Genomic DNA, 11,339 nt, shown 5'->3' with positions numbered 1-11,339 from the left:
ATCAGGGCGGCACTCCGTGGGCCCATATCAAAGATGCAATTTCTTCTCTTTGCCATAACAACCCCTGTCTGATGCTGGGTTAACCAGTCATCACTGGTTACGACTCTGGAGCTCTTAAAAAGACACTACCATTATTTCTCCCTCACCAAGTACAGTCATACCTTGGATCTCAAACACCTTGCGACTCGAACGTTTTGACTCCCGAACGCCACAAACCCGGAAGCAAGTGTTCTGGTTTGCGGACGTTCTTTGGAAGCTGAACGTCCAACACGGCTTCCAATTGAGTGCAGGGAACTCCTGCAGCCAATCAGAAGTTGCGCCTTGGTTGTCAAACGTTTTTGGAAGTCGAACGGACTCCCGGGATGGATTCCGTTCAACAACCAAGATACGACTGTATCAATGTTTCTCAAACTTGGGTCTCCAGCTGTTGTTGGACTACAACTCTCATCACTCCTAGCTAGCAGGAACAATGGTCATGGATGATGGGCGTTGTAGTCCAACAAACAGCTGGAGACCCAAGTTTGAGAAATACCGGTATATGAATAAACTGCCCCAAGCATGCGGACGTTAAGTATGTTCTGTGTTCTGCAATTGCACATGGAAAAGGTACAGAATATGGTAGCAGTCACAGAATTCATTGTCTTCAGAATGTCAACTTTCTTCTGAAGATTTGGAGGGTTGGCATGAGGTTTCAGTGCCTTGCTTACCACTTTGCTCCCTCGCCCAGGACTGGCCAGCCTAAATGGTGCAAAGTAGTAAACATTACAGAATAAATTTAAAAAAATAAGGCTATGCAAATTAGCAAATCTGGTTCGCCAGAAGTGGCTTAGTCATGCTGGCCACATGACCTGGAAGCTGTCTGCGGACAAACGCCAGCTCCCTCGGCCTATAGAGCGAGATGAGCACGCAAACCCAAAGTCGTCCGCGACTGGACCTAACGGTCAGTGGTACCTTTACCTTTACTCCCAGCCCTGACTCTATACCATCTCAGTTTTAGGTGTTTCTCATCTCTGTTATAGAGAAGAGTATAACTTAACTTGCAAATGATTTCCTGCATTTGAGAGCTCGCTCTTACTATTTCCATGGCAAAAGAAACTACCCACATATTCTCAGAGGTCTAGCACCTATCAGTGTCGAAAATGTTGGATCCCTATCTTTACCTATGTTTATCTAAAGAGCACACAGTTAGCATTTTATAAATCTCAGACATAACCAAACCTAGAGTAGTAAATAATAAAACATGGGCAGGTCCCATTAATGCCTGTACGAATGGGGCGCGTGCGAGAGAAAATGTGTTTGTAATAAACATGTTGTGCATTGCCAGGAGCAGATTTTTTTTGTGCATTGAAAGATATTACTGCTAGTTAAAATAGGTTTAAAGCTTACAACAAGGATGAACCTCTACTTACGACCGCCTCTACTTGGGCCCGATCCAAGTTGCGACCGTGGCGCACACGCAAAAGCAGCTTCTGCCGTCTGCGCATGCGCACAACGGCAATTCTACCAGTGACCCGTTTCACCTAAAGGACGGGCCACCGGAACGGATTATGGTGGTAAGTAGAGGTTCCACTGTGTTGTTGTTGTTTAGTCGTTTAGTCGTGTCCGACTCTTCGTGACCCCATGGACCAGAGCACGCCAGGCACTCCTGTCTTCCATTGCCTCCCACAGTTTGGTCAGACTCATGCTGGTAGCTTCGAGAACACTGTCCAACCATCTTGTCCTCTGTCGTCCCCTTCTCCTTGTGCCCTCGATCTTTCCCAACATCAGGGTCTTTTCCAGGGAGTCTTCTCTTCTCATGAGGTGACCAAAGTATTGGGGCCTCAGCTTCAGGATCTGTCCTTCCAGTGAACACTCAGGGCTGATTTCCTTAAGAATGGATACGTTTGATCTTCTTGCAGTCCATGGGACTCTCAAGAGTCTCCTCCAGCACCATAATTCAAAAGCATCAATTCTTCGGCAATCAGCCTTCTTTGTGGTCCAGCTCTCACTTCCATACATCACTACTGGGAGAACCATAATAGAAATTAATAAAATTGTTCTGGGTTATATATAATCTGAGCTAAAAAAGCAGGCACCGCCAACATGATGCCTGTGAGTACCCTTCATGGTGTTTGCAAAGGATCTCAGTAAATATCCCCTCAAAAACCCACATCCTCAATGCCGTTCTTGCTTCCACTGACTTAGCCTGCCCTACACCAGCCCCCATAAACATGTAAAGATTGAACACCCACCCATTCAAAACAGAGGAGAGGGGCAATGATCTTTCTATGAGCAAGAGCAGGCACTGACTGGGGGCATGTTTACACCTTTTCCGCATTTCTGTCTCTTTTCTGCTTCTCTAGATGTGGCAACCATTTTTTTATTTTTATTTTTTTGTTATGCCCTTCACCCTGTGGCAGCTATTTTGTGACTGGTGCCCACCCATGGCACTTTTCCCAAATTCCAAACATGACCACAGGCCCATAAAAGTTGGCAGCTTCAAGGCTAGTCAGATCCTTGGCCCTGTGGCGAGATCCACTGTTGTTAAAGCATCCCTGGCTGGCCCTACTAGGAGGTAGAGAGAGACATTCACCCCAGATAGCAGATTTGAGGCAAGGTTAAAAAGGATGGCAAATTCCTAGAATATATAATCTTTCCCCCCACAGGTGAGTTCAGAACATGGGATGTTGTTTCTCAGGCACTAAATGTGCCCCTCTCTGTTGGGGAACATCATTTAGGCAGCAGTTCCTAAACTGTTGGGGGGAAAAGTAGTAGAGAATAAGCCTCATTGATGGTGGTAGGCAGTAAATATGCATATGAATGGATGACTAAAGGACATTCCACCAGGAAATTTCTCTGCACAAGCACCTACTAAAATGAATGAAAGCTGCAAAAAGAATTGTGCACGATGTTGCCAATGTGTTATGGTGTGTCACCATAGATAGGGTTTTTATAAAACTGCCCTCATCACTTTGAGCTCATGACAAACTATATTGGAACGTTAAACAGAACTATAATGAAACAATTGTGGGTTGTTTTCTATCATCCTCTGAGGCTGTGTACATTTAAAGTTCATGGCTTCCGCCAAAGAGTCCCAAGAACTGGTTTACCCTTCGCAAAGCTACAACTCCCAGCACCCTTAACAAACACTACAGTTCCCATGATTCTTTGGCAATTAGGATGAAAGCAGATGTGTAAGAAATCAAAGGTCTTGTGTCCTAGGTCTTAAGAGATTGAATAATTCAACCGTAGTGAATATGCTGTACACACTCTTTATTTCTGGTGAAAAATACCACAGAAAAAGAAAAATGCATGGGTGAAGGTCCTAGATATGAAATGTATTCATGTGCTTTAGTATTAGCCATAAACTCTGTGCGCATACACACACACTCACTGCTTTCACCTTAATCTTGCCATGCTCTTTAGCAGTTAGTTTGAGAGAGGCAAAAGTATTAATGTTGGCATGGTCAATCCAACAATGGTTCTGATCAGTGGTTTACCACTGACAGTCGACTAGCACTTTTAACCTCTGAAGTCAATGGGAAACCGAATAAATTTTCTATTTGAATCTGCTCAGTATTATTGCTACTGTTTCTAGTATTTCAGTACTGTACATATATGATATTTGTAATTCTATTTAAAATGTAGTCTTCATTGTATGATGTATGGGGGTATTTTCCCCTTGATGAGTTTATTTTAATGTGTCTTAGAGCTGTTACACTCGATCCTAAATTCCTCTGTGGAAAGCACCTTGGGCACATCCTGACATGCAACAAAATCCATGTGTGGGTTTTTAACAAATTGCCTTCCGTGCAGGAATTTGGTCACCTGTGGAACATGCGTTGGTCATATATTATGGATGCAGAGCATAAATGCTCTCTAATCTTTAGACAATTGTGTATTCTAAATATATTATCCTCACATTTCATTTTATGCAGTATTTTTGAGAATAGTAACCTTTCCAGAAATGTTGGTTTTCCGTACACTGATTGGGGTTGCCAACCATGTGTGTGTGTGTGTGTGTGTGTGTGCGCGCGCACGCACACACGCACACACACACACATACAGTGGTACCTCTAGTTGTGGACATGATCTGTGCCGTTCGCACCCCAAAAAGTCTACAACTAGAGCAGCACTTCTGCGCGTTCGGTGAAACCTGGAAGTATACAATTCTGGGTTTGCCGCGTTCGCAAGCTGAAAAGACACAACATGAACCTAACGCAACACGATGTATGACTGTACTGATTCCTGATGCTGTGCCTTTAAAAGCAGATTATGCTGCAGACAGTAGCAAGTGATAATGGTTACTTCCATGCTGCCAAAAACGTCACATGTGAATTTCTGCATATCAAACTGCTGATTTCTGCAGATCAAACTGCTAACATCTGACCAGGATGTTGTTGTCCTTCTGATCAGCAGGCAGCCTTAAGGCTGATGTTGAAGAGAGGAGCAAGGCAAGCCTAACAGATCTATCTATAAGCTCTTTTTAAAAATGTAGCCAAATAAGGAACTACCTCTACTATACAAATATTTTCTGAAGCAATACAAATATAAGATAATTAAACAGACAGGAAAAGGTCCGACTGTTTTTAAATTTCCACTATTTAGACATCCCAACTGGATACAGAGTTCTTCCCCAACCACTTGGTCTCTTCCTCTCTCTTTGCATCCTTTAACTGAATTGTTTCATGCATTCCATTGCCGCTTGATCCCATGTACAGTATAAACCTGCCAGCTTATGGAAACAACCCTTCATTTATCTGACGAAGTGGACTCTAGCCCACAAAATCTTGATGCCTTAATAAATCGGTTAAGTCTTTAAGGTGACACAGAACCATTTGCTGGCTTTGTTGCAACGGATTAACACAAGTAGACCTCTGGAAACTGTGAAGATCCTGTGAATTTCTCTGTGCTGGATCATGGCCTACATGTGTAACACAATAAACGCTGGTCATATAAATAGTGTGGTGTACATTGGGTTGTGGCTCTTAATTAAAAGTACAAGGAAACAATATTTCGGCTCTCCAATGAATGATGGACGCAAAAGAGGTTTACGTATGCAGTATGCCATGTGGTTCTTGGTTCAGGATTGCCCTTCACTGCCATTGAAATGTTTTCCCCTTTTTATCAGCAAAACGGGATACATTCACGGAGAGATCTGTACCGCTTTTCCATAGAGTTTTATCTTCCCTTCGCTGCTCATACCAGAGCAGGTGGATTAGGGGAGGTAAATTAGGCTGCTTGTTGCAGCTAATATTATTTGTTTTAATATAGTGTTATGAACATGTAAAATATTTGTGTATTTTGCTTTTTATGGATACTTAAAAATCAACTGTTACGGTTACTACAATGTAAGCAAACTGAATTATCAATAAAGATATTTGTACATTGTTTCGTTAGATAAAGTGTTCTTTCTGCCCTCACCTTTCATTGATTTAGCTGAACTTACCCTTACTTCAGTATCTCAAAAGATGAACTATAGATCTGTTTACAGTCACTGTTTACAGCTGTTATTTTTTTATTAAATAACTAAAGAATGGGCTTCACGATCCCTGACAAATGTATATGATTGGAGGAGAGTTTTTCATTAAAATGATCACTTGCCATCTCTGGCTACACTTCAAGAGACTCGTTTAACAACCTTATATTTTTCATAAAAGCACCAATTCATACCATTTGTGGACTAATACACAGTGATAAGTTTTCAGATACAGACGCATGTGGCAACATCACATGCCCAATGTAGGAAAAGATTTACCATATATTAGTCTGCAAATCGGATACATCAGGGTTGTGGATTCTTGTCCCATGTTGGGTTTAAGATACCTTCTTTGAAAGGGTTGTACTAGATGATCCTTGCCTTGTGGTCCCTTCCAACTCTACAGTTCTATGATTTGTTTTACTGTGATATTATTGTTATAAGGGGGGAAACTGCTCCTTTTCCTTTATGGGGTATTCCAGAGCAGTACAGCGTCCTTAATTGGATTCCCCGTCAGTAGGAGAAAATAACAGAGGCCAACCAGAGTATATTGAGAAGCAAAGTGGCTAGTAAGCCTGATTTTTATTAAAGGAACAGTTGCAACAGGGTCCCCATTCACCACACGCAGGAGAGGAGAACCCTGAACAATGGTGCGCAAGCCCTTATATAGACTTTTGAAATTGCCCACCCCGTAGCCCAAGACCACCACCCCTAAAACATATATACATCACAGAAAGAGGTGGTCTACAGCAGAAATCCTGTCTGTCAGGATACCTGATAATGGTCACTGGTTGCATTACCTGGGCAGCCTGGCCATTCTTTTGTGATGGTAAATACTTTAGTTCCTGAATCCAGGTCACAGGTTCACCCTATTCATACACAAATACGCCGGTAAGACAGGATTTGCAAGGGAAAAATACAATGGGAAGGCTTTCCCCATTTGCCTCCCTTACTGCAGAGGAATATTTGAATATATCCTGTACACCTGAAGTAGTGTCTCCACCCCCATCGTTCAGCCCAGACACTGAGATCCAACGCCGAGGGCCTTCTGGCGGTTCCCTCACTGCGAGGTTACAGGGAACCAGACAAGAGGGCCTTCTCGGTAGTGGCGCCCACCCTTCAGATGTGAAGAAAATAAGCAGCTATCCTATCTTTAAAAGACATCTGAAGGCAGCTCTGTTTAAGGAAGTTTTTAATATTTAATGCTGTACTGTTTTTAACACTTGATTGGGAGCCACCCAGAGTGGCTTGGGAGACTCAGCCAGATGGGCGGGGTATAAATATTATTATTATTATTATTATTATTATTATTATTATTATTATTATTATAGATCATTGGGAGAGTCAAAATGGCTTCAGGATTGCTCTCCCATACTATTTCAGACACGTAGTTCATATATTTAGATATGTATGCATTTATGAACATATATTCTGTATCTAAGACCTTAAAATTCTCATAACATTATAAATAAACGAACCCACCCCGCTTCTTCTATCATTTCATAATTACTGCAGCACACCCCCCGGTGTTCTTCCTATTACCTAAGGGAAACAGCCTTTGCTTTTTGCTCTGTGCCCAAACATCCTCTCTGCCTTTAGATGAGCAGGACATTGAAAGAGCCACACCTAGCGGCTGGGTCCAAACATTTAGAAGTTATCAGGACATCCTCAGTGATGCTTTTCCTTCCGCCCAACTATCGGTACAGTTGCTACTGCCACATATACACTGGAGTTTCCTTTGATGGCAGATGGTGCCTTGGAATTACCAGGTTGATGAAAGACCAGTGTATAGTTTACTTAAAAGGGGGGGGTGGAGAGAATAAAGCTGTAGCGGCAACAACATTCAAGCGATACCTTTCCTTTTCGGCACTTTTGGTCTAGTTCTGAATGAACACGTTGGTCTCAGGCTTGGTCCATGTTGGCAACAGGCATTGGGGATGGAAATCAATTCAGCTCAAACCTGTCGGAGTGACAGTCTCTGAAACGAGAACTCGAAACACAGCTCTCCTTAGAAATTTGTACTTTTGCGAATTTTGCAATACAGTCCTCCAACCAAACAATGTATATACAAATGCATCTGCTAGGTGGAAGTTTGCATAAAAGTGCACACATGCACACACACACACACACACATATATGAACATATGCAAATATATCCTAATCCAGAGAAACTGGATGCAAAAATATGTAGTGGAAACTGCGTCGAAAAATGTTTATTAGGAGAAATTTGCACTAAAATGCTGAAGTGTTTTCATTATGGGTTTGTGGGTTTTTCGGGGGGGGGGGAATCACAAATTACTGCAGAATGTAGAAAACAGAATTTTAAGACTGGAAAAAATGGAAATTGAAAGAACCAACATTTATAGATCCTAGCATTAGTTTGGCCAGTTCAAGGAAGAACATACCTTATACTTTATAGTATGATCTCCTTGTGTGGAAAAATCAAGAAATTTAAGAGGAAATGCTTAATTCCTGACAGAACAGATTTGAGGTGCAATTATTCTGAAGAGTTTGTCCCTGATGCTTTTATTTGCTGTTTTTATTCTTCTTCTAAATTGCTGCACATTTTATTGCAGTCTTTAAAAAAACAAACTTTGGTGCATCACTTACCACTAGAACCTGTTTTCAGTCGAAGGATTATGTCTTAACACAATAATCAGTGCCTCTGAGCACACACAGAATAATCACAAAGAAAGTACGATCAGCATCTGTGCATCTGGCGCTAAGGACAGGCCTACATGGCCTCAGGATATGGTTTCCAGACAGCCTTGAGCTCAGACTCTTCTTCTAGAAATGTAAACATTTACACTGAATGTCATAAACCTAATCTACGTTTAAGAGCCTGTTATTGGGCACTTAAAGTTATTCCAAGTCGGGAAATAATGTTTGAAGAGATGTTGAAAGGGGGCAATTAGGATTACAGCATCGTGTTTCTGCTTTTCTAATATTTCTAGGACAGACGTGACCATTAGAGAGGACGCTGCTTATTTTATGCCCTTCAAGAATACCCTAAACACTTCTTAAAATATGTGCCATACTGCTGGTTTAATCCTTGTTCCCATTTCCTCAGGAGCTGTAGTTCTGTGGATGAGGATGAGAATTCCTTACCAGGATTCTCAGATACCTTGCAAGTGGTCCGAAATGCAAATATACAGTGGTAGCTCAGGTTACATACGCTTCAGGTTACATACGCTTCAGGTTACAGATGCTTCAGGTTACAGACTCCGCTAACCCAGAAACAGTACCTCGGGTTAAGAACTTTGCTTCAGGATGAGAACAGAAATCGTGCTCCGGCGGCGCGGCAGCAGCGGGAGGCCCCATTAGCTAAAGTGGTGCTTCAGGTTAAGAACAGTTTCAGGTTAAGAATGGACCTCCGGAACGAATTAAGTACTTAACCCGAGGTACCACTGACTATGTAGCTGAGCTGTGAATCAAAAGTCCTTGCTTTTAATCTTACCTTTGCTGTGAACTCACTAGCTGGCCTTAGACAAGGAGCTAGTCCTCCTCCTCAATCTCAACCTTCTCCCCACCAGCAATCTGGGATTTACTAATACTGCTGATTTCAACTGCTTAAGCAATCAACATATTCTAAAGCAGGTGTAATGCTGGTATTACTGCAGAGGCAATAGTAATAACAACTTCTTCTCTTTGTTCTGAATATCGCAGAATATACAGAGAGCATCTGATTAAAATTAAGCAAGGCAACTCCCATCTCCTAGATAACTTGTCCCTAAAATTATCCAATCTCATTTTTCCTGCTGAAGTTGCACAGTATTCTCTGGTATGGTGAGACATTTACTGTATTTACAGTAATTACTTCTAAATTTGCATCTATAAGTCTAAAGCAGCGTTTTCCAAACTTGGATCTCCAGCTGTTTTTGGACTACAACTCCCATTATCCCTAGGTAGCAGTACCAATGGACAGGGATGATGGGAATTGCAGTCCAAAAACAGCAGGCGACGCAAGTTTGGGAAACACTGGTCTAAAGTAACTTATGCAAAACTTATGTAAATCAGTGTTCTTTTTTTGTCCTCTAATTCCGGTGATACTTTCCCCCTTTTTTTGAAATCTGTAAGTGACCATCCAAATTCAATGTCATAACCACACTTCAGCTGACTTGACTATTCATATAAACAAGTGCCAAACGACTGATTCTTTGCTTTTCCTGTAATGTGGATTAGCCCAGCAGACGATGTGGAGAATGCTAAATCCCCTTTCCAATGAAACCCCACTAATTTAATTATTCAAGGATCATAACACAGCATTATTGAGATGCGCTTGGAAAGAGACACGGGTTACCTCCAAAAGTCATCTATGAGGAATTTCTCGCGCTGCTTCCAGCAATAGAACAATCCAGTGAAATAATGTAATAAATTGATTGCGTGTCACATAAAACCCAAAACTCATTCAGGTTTAAATAATTTCATTAGCTTTGCTTTGAGGGAATAATGCAAATTTACTGCTGAAGGAAAATTAGAAGTGGGGGCTGGGGAGATACTGGAGCAATTAACACAAGAACTTGGAGCAGATCTCTTCTAGTAGTGTGTTCACATTACTGCCTCAGAGTACAGTGAATTTGTTCCCCTACCATCCAGATTTTACAGCGCTTTCCCCCACCCCACCCCAGTTGCTCACATCAACTGTCACAAAACCAGCCAGTCCAGCAAATCACAGTTTGAAGTTGGAGTTACCGTATTTTTCGCTCTATAGGACGCACTGTTTCCCCTCCAAAAATTAAGGGAAAATGTGTGTGCATCCTATGGAGCAAATGCAGGCTCCTTGGCTTCAGTGACAGCAACGCGAAGCCTCCAAAGCGCAGAGGGAGCACGCTCTGGAGGCTTTGCGTTGCTTTCGCTGAAGCCTGGAGAGCGAGAGGGGTCGGTGCACACCGACCCCTCTCGCTCTCCAGGCTTCAGGGATGGCCCCTGAAGACTTCAGAGCGCAGCACAAGTTCCTGCTGCACTCCACAGGCTTCAGGTTCCTTTTGCTGAAGCCAGGAGAGCAAGATTCTCCTGGCTTCAGCAGAGAGGGAGAGCTGCGCAGCGCCCCTTCAGCCAAGCGGGAGGAGAAATGGAAGGGGCTCCGTTTCTCCTGCCACTTCGCTGAAGGGGTGCTGAGCAGAGAGGGGGAGAATTTTGTTTACTTGCTCTCCCCCTCTAAAACAAGGTGCATCCTATGGTCGGGTGCGTCCTATAGAGCGAAAAATAGGGTAACTCTTTATTAGCAAACCCACTATCTCCACAGACTTGGTGGAGTGTCAGGACTAATGAGCTCAGCAGCTCATTCCCCATAGGTCTTACTCCATGAAATCAGTTGCCACACTGAAGGTTCCTGCCTCCCCACAGCAGTCTCTGTCTCCTCCTCTCCAGAGCTTTTTCTAAGCAATCGGAGACTACGCCTGTGTATCTGTCTTTGCTCCTCTCGTTTCACGCTGTCAGGAGCCAGAGTCAGGTGAAGGTCCGCAACGGAAAAACCTGGTGTCAGTAAAGTTAACTCTTTATTCAAAGAAACCAAAACAGTGCAGACCTAGTGATTCCAGCAACTCTTCCCAGTAGGCCTTGACCCCAATGAGGCAGCTGTGAGGGCAGAAGTTCCTCTCCTCTTCAGGGTTCTTTCCAGGCAGGCACAGACTGCGCCTGCACACAACAAATCTCTCCTCTGCTCTTTTCATTTCACTGTGTGTTCTGGGAGACCACAGGGAAAGGAGCTGGCCGCAACAGGAGGGGGAGACTCCCTGGACTCTTCAGCAGCCAGCCTCATCTCTGTCTCCTGGCCCTCCTCATCTCCAGCCTCTGAATCAGGACTGTTCTCTGCCCCAGCATATTCCTCCTCACTAAACTCTGTTGTCTCTTCAGCTTCTGACACAGCATCTTCCCCATC

This window comes from Podarcis erhardii (genome assembly GCF_964252035.2).
Source record: "Podarcis erhardii genome assembly, chromosome: 4".
NCBI classification, from domain to species: domain Eukaryota; kingdom Metazoa; phylum Chordata; class Lepidosauria; order Squamata; family Lacertidae; genus Podarcis; species Podarcis erhardii.
Note: the sequence above shows the minus strand (reverse complement) of the source record.